Consider the following 13,946-nt stretch of genomic DNA (forward strand, 5'->3'; position numbering starts at 1 on the left):
CAAACCTTTCTTTTTATATCGACTTAAATAAGAGCATAACCTGGGTGTAACCATTAGCACCCGCTTGTGTTCTGGGTCAGGTGCTCACACCTTTCACACGTGCCTTTCTTGAGTCTTGCTGAAGGCCGAGTGCATTAACACTGGACGAAGGCCAGAAGTTTACCAGATTGACTGTGGCCAGTGGTTGGCGAGCTGCGGTTAAAAAAAAAACAGATCTTCCTGGCAGCCACCCTCCCTCAGCAAAAGCAGCAGTCTTGCTGTCAGCTGCGGGAGGGAGACTTGCATGTCGGGAACCAGTGACACTAACACCCGCGAAGCCCAATATAAAAGCAGCTTAAGTCAGTCACCTTTTGCAGTGACTGCTCCTCTCTGATGGAGATATTGATTACATGGTCTATTTAGAAGTAGCTGTGGCCACTCGATTCTTGAATGACAATGACAAGAAAATGATAAGGTTTGGTGGTACAGAGAAATCTTCATCTGAGTAGTTGCGAATTGTCAAAAAATAAGCAACATTACAAGCTTGTATTTATTCAAAAGAAATGAGGATGAGAGAGAACACCAGAGGATACAGTTGAATGTGAGAAACACTTAACAAGAATCAGTTCCTCTAGACCCTTAATTTCCCCCCACCCCCCCAGCCTTCAAAAAGCTATTGAGGATTGGTCAATTGAAAATTTCAATACAGAGATTCATAGATTTGTGTTAGGTATTAAGTGTTACGGAACCAAGGCGGGTAGATTGAGTTAAGATACAGATCAGCCATTATCTAATGAAATGGTGGGATAGGCTCGAGGGGCTGAATGGCCTACTCCTGTTCCTATGTTCCCTGACCCGCCTTGCTATTTGGGGAACAGTTCACCTCTGCTCCATGTCTTCCCCTATTGCACGACTCTCAGTGGGGGAAGAATTGCTCTGGTCATGATGCCATGTTGCTAGAACAATGCTTCCCCTACATGAGGGAAGTTACAGAGAGATGAAGAGCAAAAGAATAAAGGTTTATTTGCCTTCCTGACAATCGCTTCCCTCACATATAGTTGAGTTCTCTGACTGTTCTCTCTCATGTGACAGCCTCAGTTCTTTACAATGAATCTGCTCTGTCATGTAATGTCACTTTTTCTTGTCAGTTCCCAACTGCTGACATTTTTTTTTAATACATAAAAATTTCTGGTATTGTCAGTCAAGAATCAAATGGTCACAGCTGCAAAAGGTGACTAACTTATGTATAATAGCCATTTAATTCCAATGTGCCTTAGCTTGAATGTTTCTCCAAAGAAATCGACATCAGATATTGGAGTGGAACCCAGTTGTCACTTCATGCTCGTTACTGCAGTTTCTGACAAACTGAATGGAACATTAACAAGAATCAACCACCTTCCCATTCTAAGGAGCAGTCATGATTTCTTCTTGCTCAAGAGGGAACTTTCTCTATACCTCTGCTTTCTACCAATTTATTTGAATTTTTACAATGCAAGCCTCCCTTTGGTTACTTACCAAACCAGGCTTGTTGATAGTGACCTGAAATGTTAACTCTGTTTCTCTCTCCACAGATACTGGCTGGCCTGTGTAAGGGGATTTTTGGTTGGTTTTGGGGTTTTTGCCTGGTCAGTCAGCCGTGTGTCTGAGCTGTTCCAGCCCCGTGCGGTTCGAATCGCTTCCCCTTTATTTCTGACCGCCGGACTTATTTCAGTAGCGATATAGACAAAATGAGACCAGTGGTTTGGTGCAAAGAAAGCCAATGTTTTATTGAAATGAAGAATGAATTGCTATACAGTGAAATAAAGAATAAATTGCTATACAGTGAGAATAATTATGAATACAGCACACTTTTACTTAACGGGGAGGAGAAATGGACACATCGAGGGAAAATTGACTAAAATTACAATTTAACAAAATTCCCCTTAATTCCCACCCCTTATACCTATCTAGGTTGCCTTGTAATGGGCCAGAAAGTTTATGCTCACCAGTAAACGCCTGCTCCGTGCCCCTGCGGTCTGCCTTGGATTTTTCACCGCCCAAAGTGGAGATACCCCAGTGATTCAAAAGTAACTGCTGGTATTCCACTTCTTTGGGTGGGCTGTGACGGTCCTCTTAAAGGCAGGGCACCGGAGGTGAGGCGGTAGAGAGAGAGAGAATGGCTTCCTGAGGGGCTATCTTTATACCCCATTAGGAGCCCTTATCTTCGCGCCCAAATCTGGACGTATTTGAGTCACACAAAAGGGACCAATCTGTCCCCATTGACTGTAATGGGTTTGAATGCATTTCCCATTCATTTGACAGGTTTGTGAATGAAGCTGACCAGTTTGAGATGTCCCACTGATTTCTTAAGTGCTGGGCAAACAAACCTTAAGTGTTCGGTAAACAGTACTCAAGTGTTCGTGTAAACAATCCTTTGTCCTGTGGTCACCGCCCAACCACAATTGATTGACAGCTTCAAGTGCTTAAGCCCTTGAGTCAACACTGCTGAGGGCTTGTAAACAAACAATCCTTTGTTCCGTGTTGAAAACTTCCTAAACCGCAGTTGATTGACAGTTTCAAGTACTCAGAGGCTGGTATTATTTTCAATCCTTTGTCAGCCAGTGATGGGAGATATTCAGACAGGCTGTCTTTCTCTATTGCCACGAGGCCTGACAGCCATCTTTGATGTCCTGGGTTTTTAAGGTACATTCCAACCAAGTTTTCTTTAATAAAAATAATCTTCGGGGGCTGCCGAAATTTGCGAACCTTACACCTGCTGAGTATTTCCTGTTTTTATTTGTTGATATACTCATCAGCATTAACCATTTCGAGTTTGGCTATGTTTATGCATTAAAATAATGACCTGGTTGCATTGTGTCCGTCTACGGAATCTGGCCTTTTAATGGGTGGAAAAAGTTATCTTGAAAGCTTGTTTTTTGCCACCAAAAAATAAATCTTGCTCCAACTTCCAACATGGACATTGGGCACAGAGATCACAAGAGGAACAGGAAGTTAAAACAATCTTTTAAACTTTAAAAATAGAAATAAAGACTAGAATAGACAGAAAAGAGTATGACATTTGAGAAAAGGGTACAGTTGAAGTTACGGTACAAATGGACAGAGAGAAAATGAAGGATTGTAACAGCAAAACAAGCATGGTAAAGTGTTAACATTTTTATGTTCAATGTAGTAGTTTAGGGTTAATATCAGGAGAGTGATATCAAGAAAGCTATTCCTAATGTTTAAGTAATTTTATTGCTGTAATATTTTTGAGCATTACAGCACAAACTCAAACAAATTAAATGGGTTGGCCCAGGAAACCGCAGGTCCCTTCAACCTGACAACAAATTAATTTGAAGATACAAAATACACGCTCAAAACCAAATGTTGTTGTAATAATAAACAATACCCTTTGGTTTTATATATTCCCTATATTTAACCTCACTATTTCTCTTTCCTCATCCGGAATCAATGGAAAAATAGCGTGCTGCGTGCCCAGAACTTCCCGAAATGCACTCCCAGCAAGCATCATTCCATGCTGGGAACACCAGATTCCACAATCAACTGTTAATATTTAATTTCCATTTCATCTTCATCCTATCTAATCGAATATTTCCATTCTGACTCTTAAAAAAATGAAATTTAAAGTGCTCTCCTCACTTGGGTTCTTCCCACAGTCCATATAGGGGTGGGAGCAACTCCTAAAAACTAGCTCGCTGTGTGACTGAAACTAACTCTGAAGTTCAGGTTCGCAACCAATGGCCAGGCTGCTGGCAGAGGAACTAACTATTATGGACCCTCAGAACCCTAGATACATGAATTGATCTGTGCTGTATGTAGTAAGCATTAAAGGGCCAAATTTCTATCATCTCAGTTAACTTTCAGGGACTCCATCAGGTGAAACGTTAAAATGAGATCTTGTCCGCATGTTCTTGTGGTTTAGGTGGATGCTGAAGATTCCATGAAGCTATTTGAAGAAGAGGAGGGCATTCTCCTTTTGTCCTTGCACTCAAAACTCCTCCATTCGAAATCATTCGCACACAGAGCATCAATGCAAGAGTTCCCTCAGGCAGCGCTTGAGGCTAGCTTCCACATTGCGTTGATTTATTTATGAACATCTCCATTGTGAATGAGGGCCTACAATTGGCTATGCTTGGTTTCACTGCGACCATCAGGAAGAAGTCAAGTCTAAGAAATAAATAGCAATAAGTAACAGGGGGATGTCAGGCGATGCTGCATCTGCTGCACCGCGGCAAACAAAACATGAGGAACACTAATTACTATGAAGTAAAGTTGCTTCAGTCGCAACTTGGAGGGGAAATTTAATCCTGAGGTCAGAGTAATGTGGTATGATTTTTAATGGTGGCAATTGCTATTAATAGGTTTCTGATTTTCTTTTACTCATTGTCAAGGCTCCGGAAGTTGGTAGTTTTTTTTTGTGCTACCATGAAAGCTGATGCGTAAGCTACAGCTACAGGCAGATTTATTTTTGCGTGTTAGTTATGTGTTTATTAAGGTGAAAGAAGTTACTTCTGATTAACGGAACATTTTCCCAATGTCGGCATCAAGCACTCCCAAGTCAAGTACTATAGAATTAGGTGCAAAGTAAAGTTCCCTTTACACTGCCTTAAGAATGTATTTGTGTCACAACTGAGGAAAAACACGCCATACGTACAACTTTTTTCCATTTCCTACACCAGCTGTCCTCTAGACTTTCTGAGCGAGAGTGCCAATTTACAACATTTTGATAGCACGCCTTGCACAAGAAGACATCTCAAAGTGCTTTGCATTAAGGAGAGAAAAACAAGGAAGGCCAAGAAGGAGAGAAAAAAGAAATGGAAAATAGAGAGGATTAGGGTTGAGGGTTGTGGGGAGGGAGGTAACTGAAGGCATGACCAGAGGAAAAGGGTTTTAAAGAAGTTTTCGAAAGCAGGGAGGAAGGTGACATGCAGAGAGACCTAGTGAGGGTAACTTCAGGTGACAAGAGGGTAGTGGCTGAACAAGCAGCAGCCAATGGTGGAGGGAAGGTAGCAGGAAATAAGGAGTGGTCCAGTGTTGGATGAGCAATGGGCACACAAGAGTGGAGGAGAACCCAAAGGTAGGATGGGGAGGTTAGAAAGCGGGGATGAGAATTTTGAAGTCAATTTGAAGGATGAATCCCAATGGAGCTCAATGAATTGTAACTTGTGCAGGGTTACGTAGAAATGACAACACAGAAACAAGCCATTAAGCCCAATCAGTCTGCAATGGTGTTTATCCTCCATATATGAGCAGTCATCCTAATCCCACGTGTCCACCTTGCTCCCACCTCCCTTTATTCCCGTTTTCTCCAATGACCTATCTAACCTACCTTTAATAATTGAAATTGGCGGCCCTGTCTTCAGCTGCCTAGGCCCTAAGCTTAGGAATTCCCTCCCTCAACCTCTCCGCCTCTCTTCCTCTCTCTCCCCTCCATAAAACTTATCTCTTTGACCAAGCTTTTGGTCACCTGTTGTAATATCTCCTTATGTGGCTTGGTGTCAAATTGATAATCGCTTCTGTGTAGTGTCTTGAGATGATTTACTACATTAAAGGCATGATATGAATGCAAGTTGTTGTTGTTCGGTTACTGACTATGGCAGTGGATTGCACAGCCTCACAACCCTCTGTGTAAATGTTTAGTAATTTCATCTTTATTTAAAAATTCCAAGATTTTCCTTATCACAGATGTTAAACTAACTACCCTGTAATTTCTGGATTAGGTCTAGCTCCTTTTTTTGAAAATTGGTATTACCTTGGCCAGTCCTCCAGTATGCATCCACTCTCAATAGAACCCTGAAATATAATTACTCGGGCCACCACTATTTCCCTCAGTATCCTTGGATGTACCTCATCAGAACCCTGTACTTTGACCTCCTTTAGCTTAACTAACTTATCTAATGCTTTCCTTTGATTTGAAGAAGGGAGGCTGGCGAGGAGAGCATTAAGAAGTTGGGCAATGAAGTGTTGAAGGCATGGATTAGGATTTCAGTGGTGGGAAAGGGGTGAAGGACGAGCTAAGAAATGTTGGTAAAAAGCAGATGTGGAGGAGGAAGTTCAGCTCAGGTTCCATCATCTTACAGACAGACTTTGTTAATCGAATAATAAGTAAGGATTGATTCAGAAGCATTATTTGACTTCAACTTTCAATCAATGGTTTATATTTAAGGCAGGATTTAATATCACTTAACAGTTCATCTCATTTTCTTTCAAATAGTAATTGGAGTATAGGAAATAAAAGAAAACAAATGGTTCATGCATTTTTGCTTACTGATCTAATCCATAATAATTTTTTCTTTAATTAAAATCCACCATGGAGTTAAAGTATATCATGATTCCATATCTTCTGGCTCAGTCTGAGATGGAAGAAGTTAATGAAGTCAAGTGCAGAGGTATGTAGATGTTGGCTGAAGATGAAGGCCGGATTTTTCTGTACCTGGACGGGTCGGGGGCGGGCGTTCGGCGTGGCGGGTCGCGAACCCATTGCTGCTTCCATCCCGCTGCAGAAATCGACTTTGCGTCAATGGGGCCTACTAAGCCCGCCGAGCGCGATACCCGGACCAATTAAATGGTGCAGGTCTGATTATGTCATCCATGACGCGTTTTCAGCCAGTATATTTAAGGGAGCCACGGCCACATTGCATTTGAAGGTTCATTTCACACTGGAGGTTTTCATTGCACCAAACAGTTGGAGAGATGGCTGCACAGAGGTGCAGGGCTGCACCCAGGTTCTCTCATGACTCCCTCCATATGCTTGTGGAGGGAGTCAGAGCACGCAGGGAGGTCCTCTTCCCTTCCGATAGGCAGAAGAGACCTCCCCAGGAGACAAAAAGAGCCTGGCTCCAAATTGCAGAGGAGGTCAACAGCAGGGAGATGGTCAAGAGGACCTGGGTGCAGTGCCGCAAACGTTTCAATTATCTCATTAGATCTGGAACAGTGAGTACAAAGCCACACTCAACGTCATACTGCTGTGCCTCTCATCACATCCCCATCACTCTGCCTTCCCAACCCTACCCCTGCACATCCTTACTCACACCAACTTACCTTGTATGTCCACCCATCCCTCTCTATCTACATTATCACATCCCCATCTCACTAGCCACCCCTCACACTCGGCCTCTTCCTAATGCAATCATACCAATTGACAACATGCAAGGAGCCCACTTAACATTGCCACCCTAAGCCGTCATAGTCTCCCTATAAAGATGTAACCCATCCATTCCTTACACTCATTGCATCACTCTCACGCAACCTTCTCTTCTTTCCCTCCTTGCAGGCGAAGAAAGCGCATGGTAAGAGGGAGAAGGAGAGAATTGGAGGTGGGCTTCCATCATTTCCGACCCTCACAACAGCAGAGAAGGCTGCGTTGGAAGTCTTGAGAGTGCCGAGCAGTTGGAGGTGGGAGATGGAGAAAGGGGGACATTTCAGCAACCTGGTGACAGAATTACATATCACACAGCTACATGGCATACATCAGTCACTCATACGGGGACTGATGTCATCATCCACGGAATGGTCATCATGTGTATAATGGTATCTGTACCCATTCTTCATATGGCATATCTAACTCATCTCTTTACTCTCCCACAGGTCCATCAGGAGCACCCCCCCCCCCTCACTGTCCAGGAGGAAGAGGAAGAAGAGGAAGACGATTCCTCAGAGGAGCCTCCAGCCTCTATCTGAGGGCGCAGTTTCACCAGACATGAGCACACCCAGCACCAGCCAGGGACGCACACCTCGGTGGGTCCAATGCGAGATAGAGTAGTGTTGTCACCAGGTTTGTCACAAGTCACAAGTGAGCAAGAGCAGATTGTAGAGACAGGGACAGCAATGGAGACTCCTCACCGGAGGGCGCAGGATGCTCCCAGCTCTGTTCAGACACTGAGACTCGGGGGCCATCCAGAAAGAGGGCGATCCAGGAGGTGCAGCAAGAAGTGCAGGAGGCTCTGACAGGAGCACATGGTCTTGATGGAGAATAGATGGTGTTCTAGACCCTCTGGTGGTAGCTATCGTATAGCAGTGACATTCTGGACATTTTTACATGCAGATAGCACCCTCTGGTGGTGGTTATTGTGTTAGCAGTTTGTATGCAGCAAAGGTCATTTGACCTTTGTTCCTTTCTTCCTGTGAGAGGTCATTTGACCTTCGTACCTTTCTTCCTGTGTGACTCAGGAAGTAGAATCCCAGGAAGTAGAATTCCAGGAAGAACCTGGCAGTAATGGAGGATTCCATAAGGGATTCACAATCCAATGTAATCTGATGTTCTATATTAGGCCAAGTGCAATATCTGTGAGTATCTTTGTTTGTTAGCATAATAGCAACGTTGTCAGAGTAGTATTTTGACAATAATATGTTTATAAAAGGTTAATATTTGATAGTTACAGAAGTGAGTCCAAATGTTAGTTAGTTATACAATTAGTCTATTCTACTGTTGTAAATATGTTTATATCTTATGTAATATCGAATGTATAGTACTCAGTTTATGTACAAAACATACTTTGTCTTTGTTTACAGTTTCACAAAATTGTTCAAGTAAAGGCTTCAAACAGCGAAACGGCTTCATGAGGAATTATTTTGAATAAGTGTTTAACTTGCTGGATAACTAGATAGGAGCACGTCTAGCGAGGCCAGTACAGATGGCTATCTATGGAGCATAGATGGCAACCTCCTGTCTAGGAGGGATGTCGGCATAGACATGGGTCCTCATGGCCCCACTGATGTGCAACAAGGTGCTCTCCAGCTCCTTGCTAGCGGGGAAGTATGGGTGGCCCATGAGAGGGATGATGGTGAGAGGGGAGAGGGAAGCGTGGACTCCTCTCAAAATGCTTACACTTCTCCCCCATTGCCCCACCCTCAGACAGGGCCCCACATGCCTCCTCGGACAGTGATGACTGAGTCTGCCTCTGCACAGTCGCAGGAGGAGCAGACTTTGGCAGGGCCTTCACAGGCTCCAAAACCCAGAGGACGTCCGCCAAGAGTGTCTAAGCAGTCCCAGCAGGGAAATAAGCAGCCTGCCTCTACCTCTGCTAAAGCCACAGGGGTAGCACCTCGTAGAAGCATGCGGAAGAGAAAGATGACACACAAGTAGATTCGCAAGGGTAGTCACTTGGGTGTTTTAGTCAATGTTAATGGCAAGTTTCCGTTAATGTATTGTCAACCATTAAAATCTTTATTTTCACCACTTTGCCGTCTTGGACACATTTGTGTGCACCTTTAGAACTGGCTTAGGGAGTTGCAGTGAATGGTGAGACATAACGGAACCTCCAGCAATGGTGGTCAGTGTGAAAGGAATGGCTTGGTTATTGTAGGGATCCTTTATGGTGTTGCTGTGGGGTGATGCCAACCTGGCGCAGCATGTGGCAGCCATATGGGTGTACTGTGTAAAATTAAGTAAATCTGGACATGATGAGATCATCCCTGGCCTCCCGGCAGCAATGTGCTCAGGTTCTGATGCCCTCTGTCCTGTACAGCATCAGGTGATTGCGGATAAGGTTGGTGGTGTTGTTGTTGTTGGTGCTCCTTGTGTGCCTGGTGCTGCTGGTGTTGGGGCTCATTGTAGTCAAACTCTGAGGACCAAGGTGAAACAGTATAACCGACACCCGTGCTGATAGAATAGATGGCAGTTCAAGTAGAGTTGACAGAAGCCATCTGTCAATGGTGAGAGAGGTTCTTCCAATGAGGTGACACTGGATGGAGACTTTGCTGAAACACTTGCAGCCTGCAGAAAGCTAAATCTGTGCAGGCAATGTAGTCAGCAACAGCTTCTGCCTGAGGAAAGTGATCAGCTGTGAGGTTGGAGCTTTTATAGTACATTTGATGCTGTCAAGCAATCAATGGCCGCTCAACTCCCGCCTCAGGTTGACAGACGTGGTTCCCGAGCTGCGTGAATCCCGTGACCATGCAGGGAAATTTGAAAGGTAAGGGGAAAAAGGCTCTTAAGTGTCTGACAACAAGCTGATAATGATTTCAATTAGGTCACTCGCCTCTGCTGGTCAAGTCACAGCCGCACCGGCAAACGCACCCGAGGGAACGGCGCGTGGGGTCAGGATAACAGCGGGTTCCCGACCCACTCCGACTTTTTTCAAATTTCCCACCCAACCCACCTCCGATCGCGCCAGCAAGGACCCCAAAAAATTACGGCCGAAGAGTTTGACTTCAGTGTGGCTGCCAATGAGGGAGAACCTTTTGCTTATCCAGGTCTTACTTCTGAATGGATTTGATGAGGGAAGCAGAGAGATAGAGCTGGGTGTCATCAGCGTACATAAAGAAGTTGACCCCATGTTTCTGTACGATAGCTGCAAGAAAGATGAGCAGGATTGGTCCAAGGATGTAGTCCTGAACAAATTGGGGGCAATTTTGTGTTGTGGGCGTCTCTGTCTACTGCCAACTAAACTGAGACGACCCAAATTAATTTCTCAGAATACCATCCTTTAAATATAACAACCAATCTCCTGTGCACTTGCTGCCAGTGAGGAGTCTAATCCACTGGCCTGACATATCGGACAACAGGGGCAGTGCAAAAGTGAGCTTGGTTCCCCGACAGAAGCCCATACTTGGCAAATCAGATGAACAACTTACAGACTGGTAAGAATTAGGTCTTGGAAATAACCTATAAAAATAACTGTTACATAATATAAACAGGTTCATGCTTAAATAGCAAAAGGATTCTACTTTCTCCGCTAATAGTGTCTGTGCCAGGCCATTGTCTTTTTTAACTGTGTCACTAGATTTTATATTCAACCCTAAATAATGCCTGCCTCCTTTGTGTCGCTTGTCTTTTTTTTAAAGATAGAAATGGTCATTTGTTATAAAATTTGAAAATATTGCAATTGTACAATAGGAATTGTCGATCAGTATCTGAAAAGGTAAGTTAATGGTTTGGTGTGACTCCCAGGGAATTTTAAAAACAATGGTACAAGAGCTGTCATCATAACACAAGTTGGATAAAGTCCACTTTATTTGAAAATAAATGATTTGCTCGTTTAGCGTGGCACAGTTAAACAAGAGTTTCAGTGACTGTAATAAAAGGAATAATTTTATGTCACCCATACAACTATTGCAAATGCAATGTTAAAGCATAAATTGTGAACAACAAGTGGCGAAGTCAACTAATGTAGAATTTGGACTTGCGTTATCAAGCTCCAGGAAGCTTATTTGGTTTGAATTCTACGAGGGTGCACTTAGCCTTGTAATGACGAATAAAATGAGTACCACATCTGAAGATCATGGGGAAGTGCAGGAAACTGTGCGCAGTGCTTGCCAGACTGGCACAAGTGCTGTCTTTGGGCATTCCTGACTGTCAGCAATTGAAGCACAGATTAGCACCACATCATGCTACCATCTGGTGGTGATGAGATAAGTCTTTTTCATCTGTGCGTGTTTATCAATTAAAAATTTCTGGCAGTAATGAATTCATCAACAGATAGCGTCCAATCTGGAGTTAATGCCGATTTCGAAATCTTCTGACCATAAAAGGAGTAATTTTCTGACTTCAGAGGCCGACCTTTCAATTTTGGCAGTGGGCGTAATCGGCTGCCTGTTGTACATCCCGCCCTTTTTTCTTTTCCATTGTGCAACTTGTGATTTACGCTCCCCACCAAAGTTGAAACTACCAGCACATAATTGAAACAGAGAGCCTTCCATGCTGGAGGTGCAAATCAGGCACAGACTGAGCATGAGTTTCTGTCCATTTCAATGAATTGCATGTAGCGCATGTCCTGGTATGTGAGGCTCCCTGCCCAAACTATGAAGACAGAAAATTACCCCTTAAATGTAACGCACAAAGCACAAGGCTAGAAGGGGCTAACTAATTCAGTGGAAAGCAAGGCGAGGTGATCTTATCATTTCAAACCACATCTCTTGCCATTTTCATCATCACACTGGCCTATCACCTAGCCTGGCTCTTAGTTCTAACAGTGTCAGCTGTGGCTCAGTTGGTAGCACTCTTGCCTCTGAGCCAGAAGGTTGTTCTCCAGGGACTTGAGCACATAAATCTAGGCTGACACTCCAGTGCAGTGCTGAGGGAGTGCTGCACTGTCGGAGGTGCCGTCTTTCAGATGAGACGTTAAACCGAGGCCCTGTCTGCTCTCTCAGGTGGACGTAAAAGATCCCAAGGCACTATTTCGATGAAGAGCAGGGAGTTCTCCCCGGTGTCCTGGCCAATATTTATCCCTCAATCAACATAACAAAAACAGATTATCTGGTCATTAGCACATTGCTGTTTGTGGGAGATTGCTGTGCATAAATTGGCTGCTGCGTTTCCCACATTACAACAGTGACTACACTCCAAAAGTACTTAATTGGCTGTAAAGCACTTTGAGATACCCGGCGGTCATGAAAGGCACTATAGAAATGTAAGTCTTTCTATCTTTCATGTTGATTAAAGATTGGTGACTGGTTATCACTTAACTTCATCACTAAATTTAGACATTAGCCCTGATTTTAACTCGGGGCAGGAGTGCGGTGTGGGGAGGGGGTGGGGCGAGCAACAGGCTCATATAGCCGTGCCGGCAAGGGGTGGGGACCACATTAACCCCCGAACCTCGTCATCTTATTCAACAATGAACTCCTGCTTGAACCCAGCAGGAATGACAAGGAGACCAGCGGCAGGAGCAGGGTTATGGGCAGCAGGAGGCTGCCATGCATTGCCCAACTTACCTGGCATGGAGGGAAGTTGTCCTGTCATGGAGGGCAGTTGTCAGGGGAGGGTTGGGAGGCGAACTTGGTCCAGGGAGGGGAGGGGGTGAGGAAGCCCGGGGCAGGGGAGGCCCAATGTTTCCTTGCGTGGTCCTGCTCCAGATCCTCTTGGCCCACAAGAAAACCATTAAAAGTTTTTAAAAATTGGCAGTAGAGGCCTATTCATTAAATATATTCAAGAAGGAGTTGGATATATTTCTTAAGGCTAAAGGGATCAAGGGGTATGGGGAGAAAGCAGGGACCGGGTACTGAATTTGGATGATCAGCCATGATCTCATTGAATGGTGGAGCAGGCTCGAGGGGCCAAATGGCCTACTCCTGCTCCTATCTTCTATGTTTCTATGTTTCTTACCTTGCTGGGCCTCTTCTGATTTTTTTATCCATTCGGGGGGGCTAACATTGAGGCTATAAAGATTTCAAGAGTCACAGCTCCACGTTATAAAGTTTCTTTCTATTCCCAAAGATAAATCAAGCAAAATGGCATAATAATAATCAAACTTTACATCTTTAATTATTCATCCTTGACCTATTGCCTTCCCTGTCATGATATTTCCAATATCCCAACAGCTCAGGAGCCACACAACAATTTCTGTCTGTGCTGTGCTCATCCTTGACCTGTCATGTGCTATTGCTAGTCAGATAATCATCAGCTTTTGTTGAAGGTGCTAATTGACACATCATCAACTGCATTATTAAGCTGGGCTTCTGTTCTGGCTACCCATTACTCTCTGATTAAAAACTCCTGATCTCAACTATTAATTAGGGCTTGTTAATTTGATGATCCTGCCCTCCGGTTCTCGGCTTGCAGTCTAAATTAAATAATTTGCTTACATCTATATTGTCCATCACTTCTCGCATTTTAAATACCTGGGATCGTGCCTCCTCCAAATCTTCTTTTCTGCAATGAATTTTTCTTTCCGCTTGAAAGTGTTGGTCACCCTCTCCTCACCCACATCTCTCATCCTTGTTCTCCTTGTTCAAATCCATCCAGTCTGGTTTCCATCTGGCTCAAAATTATGCCTGAGATCCTCCATCACCACCAGCATCAAGGAAAATTCTGTGCTCCTGGCAGGGAACCTGCTCAAAGGTAGCATGGATCAGAGATTGGGCTGCAACACTGTAATGCTGATTTGCTGACTCATGCTCCTTTGAAGCGGGTCTCTACGTTGGATGTGTGCAATCAGTGAATTTACCCTATACTGCACTACCCCACCAAAACTCCGCCACCTGCATCTTATCCTGCATCAAGTCCCTCTCTCCTGTCCTTGCCAACC

Source organism: Somniosus microcephalus, chromosome 7 (assembly GCF_052327205.1).
Source record: "Somniosus microcephalus isolate GS21.2 chromosome 7, FLI_Smic_1.0, whole genome shotgun sequence".
In the NCBI taxonomy this organism is placed as follows: Eukaryota; Metazoa; Chordata; class Chondrichthyes; order Squaliformes; family Somniosidae; genus Somniosus; species Somniosus microcephalus.